Here is a 19,300-nt window from a genome sequence, read left to right as displayed (position 1 = left end):
CTGCCAGCGACAGGCTGCAGAATCTTAATGTCTGATTACACTCTGAGTCAAGGTAAAACTGGCTCTCTGGCTCTGCTCAAGGCTGCTGCCTTAGTGCGACAATTGAATGAATTAAAGGCCTAGCATTCCTTATAGGAATATATATCATCTGCAGCCTTTCGAGGTTTAGATTCTGATCATCTTATGTTGAGAAATTATGGATTTGTAGCTGTTTTGGTCAAACCTTGAAAAATATATGTGTGACATCATGCAGTATTGCAGACACACCTGGTGTAAGAAACCACAGAATTAGATCAATAAGATCCACCTGTGGCTTATCTGAATAGTTACAGACAGAAAATGGGCCTATGTTAAAGAAAATGTCCTGTTGTTTATGTCCCCTCTGTCTTTAATTTTCTGTGTTTGGTTCATGTCCGCTCTGTCTGCTCCAAGCTGCTGACTGATAATTTATCTTCTAATTTTAGTCTCATAAATGGATTTTTAAACAGAAAATCTCCACAGTTGGACACGGCAGGTTTTGCTGCATTGAATAAGATGATGGGAGGTGTAATGTTTGTAGTAGTCGTATCACTGCGCTAAAACCAACAGAATCTGTCCACAGGGGGGGAATCTTTTACACCCCAACGAGACTCTGTTAAAGCCGCCCTGCAGTCCTGATCACTGCTGACAGGTGACATGTTAAATCTATGAAGGAATGCGATCGGTTTGTGGTACTGCCCTATAACTGCATATAAGTCAAAAACTAAAAATGAATCATGAAAAAATGTCCTAAATTTCATTTAAAATTGTCAAAATAGTTGAAAAACACAGAACAAAACAATACACAGCAAGCTAAGTAAATAATTAATTCACATTGTTTATTAGGAGGAACTACTTTGTGGAGCTTTTTTTTTAAGTGGGGCTGTGCCCCACTTGTCCTTAAGGACTGTCTGTACCTGGTGAAGACAGACATTTTTCAGACAGCCGATAGATCTACCAGGTTCCACAGAGTTCTGTTGGTTGTGCTGTAACTTGTCTGATTTCAAAGGGGAGTGAGCATTATGTGTTTTTCATCTGCCACATTAAATGTTCTTTTTCGTGTCTGCAGTCCTCAGTGTTGTTGCTTTCTTAGACCTCCTTTACCAGAAACTCTAAGGATCCTCATCCCTTTTCCAGTCTTTGCCTGGAACGACCATACTGATGTAATTTAACTACCTTGAGTCTTGTTGCTCTGCTCAGTCCTGACAATCCCTGACACTGTACTGGTGTGCCAATGAAAATACATGCTGTTGTGAAAGAAAGGGGTAATTACACCAAGTGCTGGTTTTAATGAAACTCCCAGAAAGTAATCCTTGGATGTACATCAACAACTGATTTACTCTTGGAATCAACTCAATTCAAAATACCCTCTCAAAACATCTGAAGCTTATAAAATATCTTACATTATTGTTCTTCAGTAAAACAGTAAAACCGATACTACAGCCGAGACCACCAGGGATTTTGAGAGTATTTAGAAGCCAACACTCAGTGGTTGTGTTTGAAACTTTTATTGTGAAAGATTTAATCTGCCGCATGGTCTGCTCCCAGTAGGACATGCCAGAGGGTGGTGTTCAAGAGACATCCTAATCAGGTGCCCAAATCACATCAGCTGACTTCTTTTGATACAAACAAACAGTGGCTCTACTCCAACTTCTTGCCAGATGATGTAGATCCTCACCTTATCTTATATACTTTGGTTATACAGAGACTGCATGGCCCTTAAAAGTGACCCCGGCACTCCATAATCCCTCAGCTGAAGAGACATGTCAACCATAACAGCCATACAACATCCAAAGCCTTCAGCCTCTTGGAGTGAATCTCATCTACTCCTGGTGACCTGCTGCTGAGGAGCTTCTTAACCCTCCCATGACCTTTGGGTCAAATTAACCCAAAGTTACAAGGGCTTCTCTACCTCTCTTTGTTTCTCACTCTTTCGGGGTCCTCAGGAGGGTTAACTACCTCAGACCTCTGCCATGGTAATGGGTTTGCCTTCCAATGTGTCTTCGGACTCTGCTCCCTCAAAGGTGGACATGTTGACTGGATTAGGGAGATCCTCAACATGCCTATTCCACCATCCACCAGTATTAGCAGTTCCCCATCCAAATAAAGCAAAGCTGGGGATGAAGCTTGTTTTTCCTTTTTTTTTAGTTGCTGAATGGTTTCCCAGTATCTCCTCAAGGCCAATTTAAAGTCCTTCTCCATGGCCTTTTTGAATTAGTCCCATCCCTGAGTGTTTGTTTTCACAACCACAGAAGCAGCAGTCCTTCTGTCCATCCTGTGTCTGTCAATCCTGCGGAACAGCCAAGCCCTGAAGGCATCCTTCTTCAGCTTGATGGCCTCCATCACCTCTGCAGTCCACCGATGGATTCTTTTGATTTAGCCACAGTTCCTGGAAGCAATTCCAACGGAGGCCCTGAAAAGGGCACATTTGGATTCCATGCCCTGGTCCACCCTGGGATGTGTGAAAAATTCACCTGGAGGTTGTTGAGAAACAGTATGAAACAGATGTTGCGGGAAAGACGGACACACAACACAAATCCAGACCAGAGGTGTAATTACAAATCATACATTTATTCAAACATTCAGCTGAATGGAGACATCAACTCACCAACAAGAAACAACAGCAACACGATCCCAGTTGTGTCTGAGGTGATTCCCCTTTCACCTCCTTTTTATACTATGAACCGCGCCCAAGACCAGGGTTTTCTGTGTGAGGATCTGGAGTTTTCCCCACCTTGTGGGCGGCACCTCCAACCTCCCTCTCCCCCAGCTGTTGGCGATTCCGGCTGATGAGCAGCACCAGCATTTAAGCCTTTGGCTGGGTTCAGATCTTCGCTGGAGCATCTCACCTCCTGGATTAATGTGGCTCGACTTCCTGACTTTGTGAATTACCTGGACATACCTTGGTACAACCTAGATGAACTTACCTGTTTTGATTACCTGGACCTCTGACCTTGTGGACAACTCTTGGACTCGGATTGGCTCCACCTCCTCACCATGGAAACCTCCTCAAACCTGTAAGAGACAAACAATCATTCACCATATTTCACAAAAGCGACAAACCTACAAACCTAGTACCCGAGACTCACCTTGCTCCTCCTAGCCTTGCAGATCCTCCTGATCCTCATCATCACTGTATATATACATCACCTGTAAATAAAACCACTTACCTTTACTTTGTGTTCGTGTCTGGTTTTGGTACCGATCATACGGGTAAAATCCAGGTTTATGTCAGTATGCTCCAGCCAGAATTAGTCCAGAGCGGTTCCGATTCCAGAACGATCTAGTGACCCGGTTTTCCAGTATCGATATCCTGAGTAATATATCCTGTTTGTCCTCGTTACTCCCAGGCCAGAACCTTGAATGTGGACCAAAACAATTGCTAAAATGAAATGGCGGAACCCGCGACTCTACCCGAATTCATGGAAGCAACATCTCCGACTCGTCCGGCACGAGACTATGCTAAACGCTTTAAGTAAACAACAACAAGCTGTGAGGATCTGGGTTTGGCTCCGCCTTTTGGGCAGTGCCACTAATCATTCCTCCACAGGTGTTCCAGTTCCACTGACGAGACCAGCCGGTACTTAAGCAGCAGGCTGGGATCAGATCTTCGCTGGAGCATCGAACCTTCTGGGTTAGATTCTCCGCCTCAGCGTCTAACCTAACTCATGCTCCTTGTGCTAATCACGTTCTCTGTTTTGTGCCTACGACTCAGGTTTTTACCACGCCACGACTACGGATCTGAAGGACTACTTACCTGGATAATCACGGATACTTACCTCGCTGCAAACTGGCTCTTCTTCTTCTGGAACAACTGGAACCGCTCTGCTCCTCCTCGACGCCGCAACCCTCCTCTAGGACCTGTAAGCAAACAAAGAGACATTGTAATCCTTGCGACCATCTGGAAAACAGAATTGTACCCGAGACTCACCCGGTTCTCCTTCTCTTGCAGACTCCTTCAGAAACTGACCACTGTACATAGCTTCACCTGTAAATAAATGCACTTACCGTTATCCTCGTCTCCGTGTGTGGTTTTGGTTTCGCTCTCTGGACAGAAACTCTTGAGTTTATGACAGTATGCTCCAGCCATACCAAAATGTCCAGAGTGGGTCGAAATCAGAACCATCCGTCTAAAGGGAATTATTTTTGTGTAGACAATAGGTTTCCGTCCTTGTCTACAAAACGAAGGTTAAAACTGCGGATAGTTTACGTAGGCAAGAGATTCACCGCAAAGATGGCGGGAATCCGTACCCAGCCGGAACACATTAAAACAGTTTCAGAACTTGGCCGACACGATTCAATGATTAATGCTCTCTGTAAAAAACAACAATCTGAAATGAGTCGCCTGGACCAACTAACTCTATTAACCCAAGAAATTCATCAGAAATTGTCATCGTTAGTTCCCACCACCGCAGATTCCACTTCCGTATCCGCTTCTGCGGCCACGTCACTTCCAGTATCGACCTCCGGACATTTTCGCGAGAGATCGGTAAATGTGCAGGGTTCCTGTTACAATGCTATCTTGTATTCGCTCGTTCGCCACAATCTTTCACTGATGGGCCGGCTAAAATTGCATATATAGTCGGACTTCTTCGTGACAAAGCCTTGAAATGGGCAGAAGCTAAGTATAGTTTCAGGGCTATCCGGCTAACCACATTTGACAAGTTTATCGAGGACTTTGAACAAACGTTTGGGCTCAAATACACCGACACCGAAATAACCCAGAAATTGTGGAACCTAAAACAAGGTTCACGCTTGGTGGCTCAGTTTGCCATCGACTTCCGGACGCTGGCGGCTACTTCCGGTTGGAACGAGGCAGCGCTAAAAGGAGTCTTCATTTATTCCCTCCAAGAACCTCTCAAGGACCAGTTAGCAGGTTGGGAAGAGCCACGAGCCTTGGACGATCTCATAACTCTGGCCATACGTTTGGACAACCGCCTGTGGGAGAGGCAACGAGAGAGAAGGGATCGGACGACCAACCTCGGGCGGCACGTCGCTACCACGGAAGCCGAATCTACAATCCCAAACGTAGAACCAGAACCAATGCAGGTAGGACAAGCGAGACTAATGGCAGAAGAGAGACTCAGGCGCCTGGAAGCTAAAGAGTGCTTCTATTGTGGTGAGGGAGACCATTTCCGAGCAAGATGCCCTCAGTTAAAAGGGAAGACTCACTAGATAACCGAGGGGTACTAGTGAGTAGCCTCACACAACCCCTCGGGTCACGACTTTTTGTTCACTCTACTCTGCTAAATCATCAGATTAAGATCCCAGTCCACGCTCTAATCGATTCAGGTGCAGAACAGAGTCTAATTTCCAGGGATTTAGTCAACCAGTTACAGTTAAAACCTACCCCATTATCCTCTCCGCTTCCCGTTTTAGACATTTCCAGTCAAGTAATCACCAGAATCACACACAAAGTTGCTAAACTACAGTTTCTGGTTTCTGGTAACCATAGAGAGGAGAGTGATTTTCTAGTTTTTTCTGCACCTAACACTCAGATGATTTTAGGGTTTCCCTGGCTACAGTTACACAATCCAGTAATCAACTGGACAGAAAGAAGGATCGAGTCGTGAAGTCCTTTCTGTCTACAAAATTGTTTACACTCTGCATTGCCATCTTCCAGTACCAAGACTGAACCTGAGCAGGCGCCAGACTTAACCAAGATCCTGGTCGAGTATCACCATCTTGCTCCAGTGTTCAGTAAAGCTAAGGCACTATCATTACCAACCCAACGAACCTACGACTGCGCCATAGAACTCATCCCAGGTGAAACACTTCCTTTGAGTCGATCATTCAACCTTTCCGGACCTGAAAGAGATGCGATGAAGTCATACATTGAGGACTCTCTGGCTTCCGGCATCATCCGTCCATCCACGTCGCCCCTAGGGGCGGGGTTCTTCTTTGTGCAAAAGAAGGACAAGAGTCTCCATCCTTGCATTGACTATAGAGGATTAAACCAGATCACTGTAAAAAATAAGTATCCACTCCCCTTAATTGACTCCGTCCATCAACAACTGCATTCTGCCACCGTGTTCACTAAACTCGACCTCCGAAACGCTTACCATCTGGTAAGAATAAGGGAAGGAGACGAGTGGAAGACAGCTTTTAAGACTCCTCTCGGTCACTTCGAGTACTTAGTCATGCCATTTGGACTCACTAACGCTCCTGCTGTTTTCCAATCATTGATTAATGACATCCTGAGAGACTTTCTGAATATTTCTGTTTTCGTCTTTCTTGATGATATCCTCATCTATTCACAGGATCCTGCTCAGCATCAGAACCATGTCAAGGCCGTATTACAAAGACTCTTGGAAAATCAGCTATTCGTCAAAGCAGAGAAATGTGAGTTCAGTGTGACAACCGTTAACTTCCTGAGTTTTATCTTTGGACAGGGGTTTTACCAGACTGACCCCGAGAAGATCCGAACTGTAGCAGACTGGCCCACTCCCACTGATCGTTGCCAACTCCAACGATTTCTCGGTTTTGCCAACTTCTACCGCCGGTTCATCCAAGATTACAGTAAAGTCGCTACCCCTCTCACACAACTCACATCCACCAAACAGTCCTTCATCTGGTCCCCTGAAGCTCAATCAGCCTTCAGTAAATTGAAAGCTCTATTTGTCTCTGCTCCAATACTTCGACATCCTGATCCAAAGCTACAATTTATTGTAGAGGTCGACGCCTCAGATACCGGGGTAGGGGCTGTTCTGTCTCAGAGGTCGACTCAGGACAATAAAATTCATCCCTGTGCATATTTCTCTCGGCGTCTCACGTCGGCCGAGAGCAATTATGACGTTGGCAACAGGGAATTGTTAGCCATAAAATTAGCACTCGAAGAATGGAGGCATTGGCTAGAGGGGAGCGAGGTTCCGTTCATTATTTGGACGGACCATAAAAATTTAGCATACCTCCAAACAGCTAAAAGATTGAACCCCCGGCAGGCTAGGTGGTCCCTGTTCTTCGGGCGGTTCAATTTCTCCATCACATACAGACCAGGAACTAAGAACGTTAAGCCAGACGCTTTATCAAGGCTCTGGGCTCGAGAAGGTTCACCTGATCAGGAGGAACCCATAATCCCTCCTTCCCTGATTGTGGGGGCCCTCACATGGGATATTGAAAGGGAGATCCGAGAGGCTCAACAAGGGGAACCTGATCCCGGAGGGGGTCCTCCTGACAAGATATATGTCCCCACCACAGTTCGACCCAGGGTTTTAAACTGTTTACACTCTCAGCAGTTTTCTTGTCATCCAGGAGTCAACCGAATGACAAAGTTGGCCAACCGGTACTTCTGGTGGCCCAGTTTGGCTGCGGACATTAAAGAGTTTGTCTCAGCTTGTTCTACCTGCGCCCGTTTCAAGGGTGGCAATCAACCTCCGGCCGGGTTATTGCAGCCGCTACCGATACCAAGTCGACCATGGTCACACATAGCAATAGACTTTGTCACCGGATTACCACCTTCACAAGGACATACAGTCATTTTCACCATTGTTGACCGATTTTCAAAGTCTGCTCACTTTATTCCCCTTTCCAAGCTCCCCACCGCCTTCGAGACTGCTGAGATCATCACACACCACGTCTTCCGCCTTCATGGGATCCCAGTGGACATCGTCTCAGACAGAGGACCACAATTCACGTCTCAGGTGTGGCGAAGTTTCTGCAGGGGATTGGGGGCTGGGGTGAGTCTCACATCCGGGTACCATCCACAATCTAATGGTCAGTCAGAACGATGCAACCAGGAGTTGGAGGTGGCCCTCAGGGTTCTGGCGAGCGACAACCCCTCCACATGGAGTAAGAAGCTTGTTTGGATTGAGTATGCACACAACACTCACGTCTCTTCGGCCACAGGATTATCACCTTTTGAGGCTGCTCTTGGATACAATCCACCACTGTTCCCCAGCTTTGAGACTGAAATTGCTGTCCCCTCTGTGCAGGCCCATCTTCGAAGGTGCAGAAGCATATGGCGGCAAACTAGGAGAGCACTACAGAGATCTAGCGAACAAAATAAGAAGTATGCTGACCGTCACCGTTCCTCAGCACCTAAATATAAGGTGGGCAACAAGGTTTGGCTTTCCACCAGATATTCCTCTTAAAGGCACCTCAAGGAAACTAGCTCCTCGATTCATAGGACCTTTCCCCATAGAGAGAGTGCTGAATCCCACCTCAGTCCGTTTGTCCCTTCCGGCAGCTATGCAGATCCACCCAGCATTTCACGTCTCTCAGATCAAACCGTTCTTGGACAGTCCATTGAGCCCACCTACCGTCCTCCCCCCTCCCGCCCGGCTGATCGACAATCATCCCGCTTTTACGGTCAACCGTATTATTGATGCACGACAAAGAGGTAGAGGGTCTCAATTTTTGGTCGACTGGGAGGGTTATGGACCTGAGGAGCGCACATGGGTCCCCAGGTCTTTTATCCTGGACGCCTCCTTGATCTCGGACTTTTATAGGGCACATCCAGAGAGACGTCCAAAATCGCCAAGAGGCGATTGTTAGAGGGAGGGTACTGTGAGGATCTGGGTTTGGCTCCGCCTTTTGGGCAGTGCCACTAATCATTCCTCCACAGGTGTTCCAGTTCCTACTGACGAGACCAGCCGGTACTTAAGCAGCAGGCTGGGATCAGATCTTCGCTGGAGCATCGAACCTTCTGGGTTAGATTCTCCGCCTCAGCGTCTAACCTAACTCATGCTCCTGATGTTAATCACGTTCTCTGTTTGTGCCTACGACTCAGGTTTTTGCCACGCCACGACTACGGATCTGAAGGACTACTTACCTGGATAACCACGGATACTTACCTCGCTGCAAACTGGCTCTTCTTCTGGAACAACTGGAACCGCTCTGCTCCTCCTCGACGCCGCAACCCTCCTCTAGGACCTGTAAGCAAACAAAGAGACATTGTAATCCTTGCGACCATCTGGAAAACAGAATTGTACCCGAGACTCACCCGGTTCTCCTTCTCTTGCAGACTCCTTCAGAAACTGACCACTGTACATAGCTTCACCTGTAAATAAATGCACTTACCGTTATCCTCGTCTCCGTGTGTGGTTTTGGTTTCGCTCTCTGGACAGAAACTCTTGAGTTTATGACACAAGCGGAGACCGGACAGATCGATCAGCTAACAATGCTAACTTGGGACATTCATCAGAGGTTAGGACCCCTGCTACCAACCTCTCCGGCCGCCTCTGTTTCCGCTTCCTCCGCGACTTCAGCATCACTTCCAGTCCAGACGTCCACCCATCTCCGAGAGGTACCCTCACCTACTCCTGAACACTTCTCTGGGGAGATAGGGAGGTGTGCTGGGTTCCTTCTGCAGTGTTCACTGGTTTTCTACCACTCCCCGCATTCATTTGTTAATGATGCTTCTAAGATAGCCTATATCATCGGCTTATTAAGGGGTAAGGCTCTAAGTTGGGCTGAAGCTAAACATAGCTTCAGAGCCATTAGTCAAACCCTATTTAATCATTTTTTGGAGGATTTCAAACAGACTTTTGAGATAAAGTACAATGAGACTGAGATTAGATAGAAATTGTGGCATTTAGGACAAGGACAAAGGTCAGTAGCCCAATTTGCCATAGATTTTTGGACACTAGCAGCATCTTCTGGCTGGAATAACCCAGCTTTAAAAGGAGCTTTTAGGAACGCCTTACAGGAGCCCCTCAAGGATCTTCTGGCTGGGAGGGACGAGCCAAACACATTAGAGGAGCTGATCACATTAACCATTCAACTCGACAACAGACAACGAGAGAGACAGCGTGAGAAGTCCTCCAGTTCCCAGTGCACCCGGTCTTTTCCGATCCGCTCAACCACCGAGAGTCCTGGAGTGGACTCTTCCCTGCCAGATGGGGAGCTGGAGCCCATGCAGGTGGGGAGCGCCAGGCTGAGCACGGAAGAAAGGCAATGACGCTACGAAGCTAAGGAGTGCTTCTATTGTGGGGACAAGAGACATTTCTGCGCCAGATGTCCTCTCGTGTTAAAAGAACAATCTCCCTAGACACCCGAGGGATTCTAGTGAGCAATTTTTCTCATCCCCTCGGCTCCCGATTCTACCTCCATGCCACCATCACTAATCAACAGCTGAAGACATCTGTCCACGCACTGGTCGATTCAGGGGCAGAACAAAACCTGATTTTGTCAGGAACGGTGGAGACGGAGGCGAACCCAGAACGCAGACTCATAGTAATGAACAGAAAACTAATTTATTAAACTAAGAAACAAAACGAAAACAAAAAGCTGACGTGGCACCAAAACGAAAAGAAAAACAGAGCATGAACAACGGAGCAAAAGAATCGGGACAAGACGGCAAAAACAACAAGCAACCAACGACAATGGACCAGCGGAGTATAGACAGAAATAACCGGGTTTTAAAGTGCTGAGAATAATCAGGTAAGTGGGGACAGGTGACATGATTAGCAGACTTTGACAGCTGTAAGTGGGCGTGACAGGAATGCAGAGAGAGAAATAGACTGAGGAGGAATGAGAAAGTGAAAAACACAAAAACAGAAACTAAACACAAACCAATAAACTAAATCAGAAATAAAACAAAACACAGAAAAAACCCAAATCACCACAGATTTCTGAAGATCTCGCTTCCCACCTACAACTCCCTCTACAAGAATTGTCTACCCCTTTACCTGTCATGGATGTTACTGGTTGGATCATCACACACATCAGTCATCGAGTAACCAACTTTCAACTCATCGTCTCTGGTAACCACCGGGAATCAGGAGAATTTTTGTTTTTTTCGTCGCCCACGCCTCAGATGATATTAGGCTTCCCGTGGCTCAGGAAGCATAACCCGGTGATCAACTGGAGGATTGAGTCATGGAGTGACTTCTGCCTAAAGAATTGCCTTCAGTCCGCCATACCAGTTCTGTCATCTAAGAGGGAGCTCCCTGAGCAAGTAGACCTATCTAAAGTTCCACCCTTACATAGAGGAGTCACTCTCTTCTGGGATCATTCGCCCATCCTCCTTCCCCGTCGGCGCAGGGTTCTTCTTCGTGGCAAAGAAAGACAAGAGTCTTTGCCCCTGTATTGACTATCGAGGACTAAATCAAATAACTATCAAGAACAAATACCCCCTACCCTTAATTGATTCAGTCCACCAACAACTCCACTCAGCCACCATCTTTACAAAACTGGACCTCCGCAACGCATATTACTTGGTAAGAATAAGGGAGGGGGACGAATGGAAGACCGCATTCAACACCCCCCTGGGACACTTTGAGTACCTGGTCATGCCCTTTGGACTTACTAATGCCCCTGTAGTATTTCAGTCACTCATCAACGATGTATTATGAGATTTTCTAAATAGATTTGTTTTTGTCTATTTAGATGCCATTCAAATCTATTCTCAGGATTCCACTCAACATCAGCGACAGGTGCGGGCAGTTCTCCAAAGGCTGTATGAGAACCAGCTCTTCATAAAGGCCAAAAAATGTGAGTTCAGTTTACCCTCTGTAACCTTCTTGGGTTTTATTTTTGGGCAGGGCCATTATAAGACAGATCCAGAGAAAGTAAGAGCAGTGGCTGAATGGCCTGTTCCTTCCGACTGACGCCAACTTCAGAGATTCCTGGGATTTGCAAATTTTTATCGCCGGTTTATCAAGGATTACAGCAGAGTGGCTGCCCCCCTTACTCAACTCACTTCGATCAAGAAGGCTTTTGTGTGGTCTCCGGAAGCTCAAGCTGCGTTTGGTGAGTTGAAAGCTTGTTTTGTCTCCACTCCCATCCTTCATCACCCTGATCCTAAGATTCAATTCAGTGTTGAAGTTGATGCATCTGACTCTGGCGTAGGGGCTATTCTATCACAGAGAACCCCTACTGACAACAAGATTCAACAAGATTGTGCTTACTTCTCTCAACGTCTATCCCCAGCTGAACGTAACTATGATGTTGGCAACCGGGAGTTGCTGGGGATCAAGTTGGCCTTGGAAGAGTGGCGCCACTGGCTGGAAGGCACTGAAGTCCCGTTTCTTATCTGGACGGACCATAAAAACCTTGCCTACCTTTGCACTGCCAAGAGGCTCAACCCCCGACAAGCCAGGTGGTCCTTGTTTTTTGACAGATTCAATTTCTCAATCACCTACAGACCCGGTTCCAAGAACGTCAAGCCTGATGCCCTGTCCAGATTATGGTTCAGCTCTGAGCAGTCCAAAACTGAAGAACAGATAATTCCACCCACCATGTTCGTAGGTTCCCTCACCTGGGCCATTGAGAGGGAGATTTTGGATGCCCAGCAGATGGAACCAGACCGAGGAGGGGGACCCTCTAACAAAATGTATGTACCGAGATCTGTTAGGCCTAGAGTGTTGGATTGGCTTCATTCAAATCAATTTTCATGTCACCTCGGTATCAATCGCATGCTAAGTCTCACAGCCAGATATTTTTGGTGGCCTTCACTGTCAGTCGACGTGAAGGAATTTGTTTCAGCTTGTCCTACCTGTGCCCATTTTAAAAGCAGCAACCGACCCCCAGCAGGCCTTTTGCAACCTCTACCGGTCCCCCGTCGTCCATGGTCCCATGTTGCACTGGACTTCATCACAGGTTTGCCCCCGTCTCAGGGTAATACCGTCATTCTCACTGTGATCGATCGTTTCTCAAAGGCTGCACATTTCATTCCATTACCCAAACTTCCCTCAGCGTTTGAAATTGCACAGCTAATGATACAACAGGTGTTCCGTCTCCATGGCATTCCGGTGGATGTGGTGTCCGACAGAGGTCCCCAATTAACATCTCAAGTTTGGAAATCATTCTGCAATGGTCTTGGAGCCAAGATGAGTCTCACGTCTGGGTACCATCCTCAATCAAACGACCAAACCGAACGCTGAAATCAGGAACTGGAAGCAGCTCTCAAATGCCTGGCTAGCGATAACCCTTCTACCTGGAGTAAGCAACTTATTTGGATTGAGTATGCTCATAACACTCATGTATCTTCTGCCACAGGATTGTCCCCTTTTGAGGCCTCCCTGGGTTAAAACCTGTTTCCTAGTTTTGAAACTGAGATTGCTGTCCCTACGGTTCAGGTCCACCTACGCAGGTGCCGGAGGTTCTGGAGGCAGGCTAAGCTGGCGCTCACGAGAACCTCTAAGCAAAGAAGAAGAAGGCGGATTGTCGTCGCTCGGCCACCCCAGGTTACCAGGTCAGGGACAGGGTCTGGCTTTCTACTAGGGACATTCAATTAAGAGGCACTTCTAAGAAACTAGCTCCCCGTTTCATTGGTCCCTTTCCTGTAGAACGAATCATAAATCCCACATCTGTCCGCCTTACACTTCCTGCAGCTATACGTATTCATCCCACCTTCCATGTGTCTCAGTTAAAACCAGAAGCCAAGAGTCCATTGAGCCCACCTACTGTCCTCCACCTACCGTCCTCCCCCTCCCGCCCGTCTAATCGATAATCAGCCCGCCTTCACCGTAAATCGCATCCTAGACGTTAGGCAGAGGGGTAGAGGGTTCCAATACCTGGTAGACTGGAAGGGTTATGGACCTATAGAGCGGTCTTGTGTCCCCAGGTCTTTTATTTTAGATGCAACACTTATTTCCGACTTTTACAGAGCCCATCCAGAGAGACGTCTCAGGTCGCCAAGAGGCGATCTTTGAGGGGGAGGTACTGTGAGGATCTGGAGTTTTCCTCACCTTGTGGGCGGCACCTCTAACCTCCCTCTCCCCCAGCTGTTGGTGATTCCGGCTGATGAGCAGCACCAGCTGTGAGGATCTGGAGTTGTTTTGGCTCCGCCCTATTGGTGTGGCCACTAATCCTTCCTTCCCCAGCTGAAGCAGATTGAGATAATGAGCATTGCCTGCATTTAAGCCTTTGGCCGGTTCCAGATCGTCGCTGGAGCATTGCGCCTTATGGATTAGAGCCTGGCCACTGAGAACGCTTTGTCAAGTTTATGCCTGTGTTAAATTCTTGTCTCTGCTCACCTTGCTTCAGATGGTGTTGCTTTACATCTGTTGCTGCCTAACCAATCTGAGACTTACCTGGATACTTCTGGTGGACTTACCTGTACCTGGACCTCGGATCCTCCTCCTGGACTGGAAAATTCTGCTTGGGCCTGCCTCTCCCTCCACGCCTCACTTCAACTTTGGACCTGTAAGCAAAAAGAACAATTACCTCAGAAAACAAAGACATTCAAAGTTGAAATTGTACCTGAGACTCACCTTGCTCCTTCCTGCCGTTTCAGATCCTGATTACCTTCCCCACTGTAAAATAACCGCACCTGTAAATACAATCACTTACCTTTTACTCCGTCTCAGCATTCTGGTTCTTCGGTGTCACTCACACAACTTCTCTGGTTTATGTCAGTATGCTCCAGCCAGAAAGTGTCTAGATCGACCCGAAACCAGATTTGCTGCAATTTTCATTTGTTTTCATAAAGATCCTAGGATGAAGACCTTTTGTTTTTCTTCCCTTCCCCTATCTCTCAGGACAACGTTCTAGTAATACCCCGGATGTAGGTAAGGAAAATCACAGACAAGATGGCGGAGCCTTCGGACCGACCGGAAGTCACAGAAACTGCCACACAACTTGCCCGACATGAGTCAATGCTAAGCGCACTATGTGAACAACAACGGTCGGAGACCAGGCGTCTCGACCAGATAACCTTGCTAACTCAAGAGATTCACCAGAAGTTGTCGTCTCTGACGCAGCCCGTACCGGGGGCGTCCACTTCCATATCAGCCGCTGTCATGGTAACTCAACCCTCTCCTTCCATTACTCATTTCCGGGATGTTACGCCACCTACTCCTGAACCTTTTCCTGGGGAAATTGGCAAAAGTGCCGGTTTCTTATTACAATGCTCCCTAGTTTTTCATCGCTCCCCACAATCTTTTTCCAATGACACGCTGAAAATCTCTTACATAATTGGATTATTAAGAGATAAAGCATTGAGATGGGCCGAAGCAAAATACAGCTTTCGAGCCATTAGCCAAACCACATTCAATCAATTTCTCAAAGATTTTGAACTGACTTTCGGCCATAGGTATAGTGAGACTGAACTATCTAAGAGATTATGGAACCTTAAACAGGGGCAAAAATCAGTGGCCCAATTCGCCATTGATTTCCGCACGTTAGCAGCGTCTTCCGGCTGGAATGCTCAGGCACTAAAAGGTGCTTTATTAATGCCCTACAAGACCCACTTAAAGACCTATTGGCCGGGAGGGAAGAACCCCAGGCTTTAGAAGATTTAATTAATCTTGCCATCCAGTTAGATAATTGCCTATGAGAGAGACAATGGGAGAAGGAGTTTAAAGCCCAGCCATTCTCAACCTCAACCCATTTACCCGCCAAGAATCAGGGGATAGAATCAAGCTCCCAGGGAATGTTTCTATTGTGGCGATAAGAAACATTTCCGTGTTAATTGCCCTCCCCTGTCAAAAGGACCATCTCACTAGTTAAAAGAGGGGTACTAGTGAACAGTATGGCACGTCCCCTCAGTTCTAGGTTCCATTTGCATACGACTATCACAAATGAACATTTCAAAACCTCCGTTCACGCATTGGTGGATTCAGGCGCCAAGCAAAACCTGATCTCTGAAGACCTGGTCCACAAACTACATTTAACTCAACAAGGAATAACCAACCCATTACATGTTACGGACATCTCAGGCCAAATTATTACCCGAATTAAGCAAAAGATCTCCAATCTGCACTTCATCACCCCTGGAAATCATCATGAACTAGGTGAGTTTTTGGTGTTTTCTTCACCTACACCTCAAATTATCTTGGGTTATCCGTGGCTACGGAAGCATAACCCAGTTATCAATGGGGCAGAAGACAGAATTGAGTCCTGGAGCAATTTTTGTCTTAAGAACTGCCTCCATTCTGCCATTCCTGCCACCTCGTCTAAAGAGCAACCTCCAGAAAAGGTCGACTTGTCTATGGTTCCTCCCGAGTACCATGATCTCACACCTGTGTTCAGCAAAACCAGAGCCTTATCTCTACCTCCTCACAGGCCATACGATTGCCCCATAGAACTCTTACCGGGGGCCCCTCTCCCCTCCAATAGACCTTTTAACTTGTCAGGCCCTGAGAGAGAGTCTATGAAAACATACACTGAGAAATCCCTCTCGTCTGGCATAATTCGTCCTTCTACGTCCCCAGTCGGCGCAGGTTTCTTCTTCGTAGAAAAGAAGGACAAAAGTCTTCGCCCCTGTATGGACTACTGAGGCTTAAATCAGATCACGGTTAAAAACAAGTATCCACTACCCCTGATTGACTCAGTTCACCAACAGCTTCATTCTTCCACCGTCTTCACTAAACTGGATCTACGGAACGCTTACCACCTGGTAAGAATAAGGGAGGGAGACGAATGGAAGACTGCCTTCAAAACTCCTCTAGGTCACTTCGAATACTTGGTAATGCCGTTCGGACTCACTAATGCTCCCGCAGTCTTCCAGTCTCTCATTAATGACGTTCTCTGTGATTTTTTTGAACATTTTTGTATTTGTCTATCTCAACGATATTCTGATTTATTCCCAGGACCCAACTCAGCATCGCCAACAGGTACGAGCAGTACTACAAAGGCTTCTGGAGAATCAACTCTTCGTCAAGGCGGAAAAATGTGAGTTCAGTGTTCCATCAGTTACCTTCTTGGGCTTCATCTTCGGGCAGGGACACTACAGAACTGACCCTGAAAAGACCAAGGCTGTGGTGGAGTGGCCAGTTCCCACTAATTGACGCCAGCTACAAAGGTTCCTGGGTTTCGCCAATTTTTACTGCCGCTTCATTAAGGACTACAGCAGGGTGGCGGCCCCTCTCACACAGCTCACATCCATCAAGCAACCCTTTGTGTGGTCCCTAGAAGCTCAGGCCGCTTTTGGTGAGTTAAGAGCCAGGTTTAGTTCTGCTCCCATCCTACACCACCCTAATCCCAAGCTCCAGTTCATTGTGGAAGTTGATGCCTCTGACTCTGGTGTGGGAGCTATTTTCTCTCAGAGAGCACCCATTGATAATAGAATTCAGCCATGTGCCTACTTTTCACGTCATTTGTCTCCAGCAGAGAAAAATTATGATGTTGGCAATCGGGAGTTGTTAGCCATCAAGCTGCCCCTGGAGGAGTGGCGTCACTGGTTAGAGGGATCAGAAACACCTTTTTTGATATGGACCGATCATAAGAACCTCGCCTATCTTCAGTCGGCCAAGAGGCTAAACCCCCCATCAGGCAAGATGGTCACTGTTTTTTGGGAGGTTCAATTTTACCATCACCTACAGGCCTGGATCGAAGAACGTAAAGCCTGACGCCCTCTCCAGATTGTGGTCCGATTCTAAACCACCCAACAAGGATGAACCCATCATTCCACACACCATGTTTGTTGGCTCACTCACCTGGGCCATTGAGCAAGAAATCCGCGAAGCACAGCAGAATAAACCTTATCCGGGCGGAGGTCCTCCGGGAAGAACGTATGTACCAGAGTCAGTCCGAGCTAGAGTTCTGGATTGGCTTCACTCCAGTCAGTTTTCATGCTATCCACGTGTTAACCGTATGTTGAGTCTCACCAACAGATACTTCTGGTGGCTCTCTTTATCAGCTGACGTGAAGGAGTTCGTGGCAGCCTGTTCCACCTGTGCTCTCTTCAAGAACAGTAATCGACCCCCTGCGGGTCTGCTGCAACCACTATCCATCCCCAGCCACCCTTTGTCCCACATTGCCTTGGACTTTGTCACAGCTCTGCCTCCCTCCCAGGGAAACACCGTCATCCTAACCATTATTGATCGATTCTCTAAGGCAGCTCACTTCATTCCACTACTTAAATTACCTTCCACCTTCGAAAGGCCCAATAAATAATCAACCATTTTTTCCACATTCACGGCATTCCAGTGGACATCGTGTCGGACCGTGGATCTCAATTTGCATCCCAAGTGTGGAAATCGTTTTGCAACGCCCTCGGGGCTAAGATGAGTCTCTCATCCAAGTACCATCCTCAATCCAACGGACAATCAGAGCAATGCAACCAGGAGGTGGAAGTCGCCCTCAGGTGTCTAACAAGTGACAATCTGTCCTCGTGGAGTAAACAGCTTACCTGGATCGAGTATGCACATAACACCCACGTTTCATCAGCTACAGGTATGTCCCCTTTTGAAGCCTCTCTGGGCTACAACCCACCCTTGTTCCCCAGTTTGGAGTCAGAGATCTCTGTACCATCAGTCCAGTGTCACTTACGCAGGTGTGGGAGAGTTTGGAGACAGGCTAAGCGGGCTCTCATGAGAACAGCTGAACAGAACAAGAGCAGCGCGGATCGACATCGCTCTGCTACCCCTACTTACCAGGTCGGAGATAAGGTTTGGCTATTCACCAGAGACATCCACCTGAAGGACATGTCCAGGAAAATGGCTCCCCGATACATTGGACCTTTTCTGGTAGAACATCTAATTAACCCTACCTCCGTACGGCTCACTCTTCCTCCCGCTATGCGCATCCATCCTACGTTTCATGCAGTGACATGCGGTGAGGTTCATGGTTGGTGAGGCACTGAGAGTCAGATTTACAAATATATAAACCCAAAAGGGTAGCTTATTCAATTGGCTACTGGTTATTTCATATCTCATCAGCGTTCTTCACACACACACACACACTCACTCTCACTCTCTCTCTCTCTCCGTCTCCCACTCACTCACTCACACACGCTTGCGTGCGCACGCGCACACATAGTACTATTAAGGATAAGATAAGATAAAACGTTACAATTACCGTTTTGGCAGTCCGATGGAGCAAAACAAAACTTAACGGCTGGCAGCAGTGCACGTGACTGTCACTGGCCTCTGCGTGAAAAGACAGCAGCAACAAGCTCCCGTTGGCTCACGTGCGCCCCCTTCAGTGCGGCAGAGTACTGCCTGCCTCACCCTTCGCCTTTTCACCGCGGTTTTATGTCCCCTCAGCAAAACTAAATATGTCACTAACAAACATTAAACGTAAATGGTTAAAGACATTAGCCAGACTGTGGAAAATCAGGCTATATAAACCATTATATTGGCGACATGCAGCGGTACGGCAACAGNCAGGGGCCAATTNCATATATCACCCCAGTTTGTGATGGATTGCGCAATCAGAGGTGAAGCTCGGCTCGCTGCTGCCGCACCTCGTGTTTCACCCTCGTATTTGAACAGGAAATATGCAATTTCAGCGATTTTGACTATAAAAATGCAATTTAGACCATAAAAATGTTCGAAAATTACTCATACATAAAGATCAGTGGACACATATTAATATTCATTTTATGTTATGATTTTTTTTTTTTCTTGTCATGATGACAGGGGAGGCTCTGCCTGACCTGCCTCCCCTGACCGCA

The sequence above is a fragment of the Kryptolebias marmoratus genome, linkage group LG11 (genome assembly GCF_001649575.2).
Source record: "Kryptolebias marmoratus isolate JLee-2015 linkage group LG11, ASM164957v2, whole genome shotgun sequence".
NCBI classification, from domain to species: Eukaryota; Metazoa; Chordata; class Actinopteri; order Cyprinodontiformes; family Rivulidae; genus Kryptolebias; species Kryptolebias marmoratus.
Note: the sequence above shows the minus strand (reverse complement) of the source record.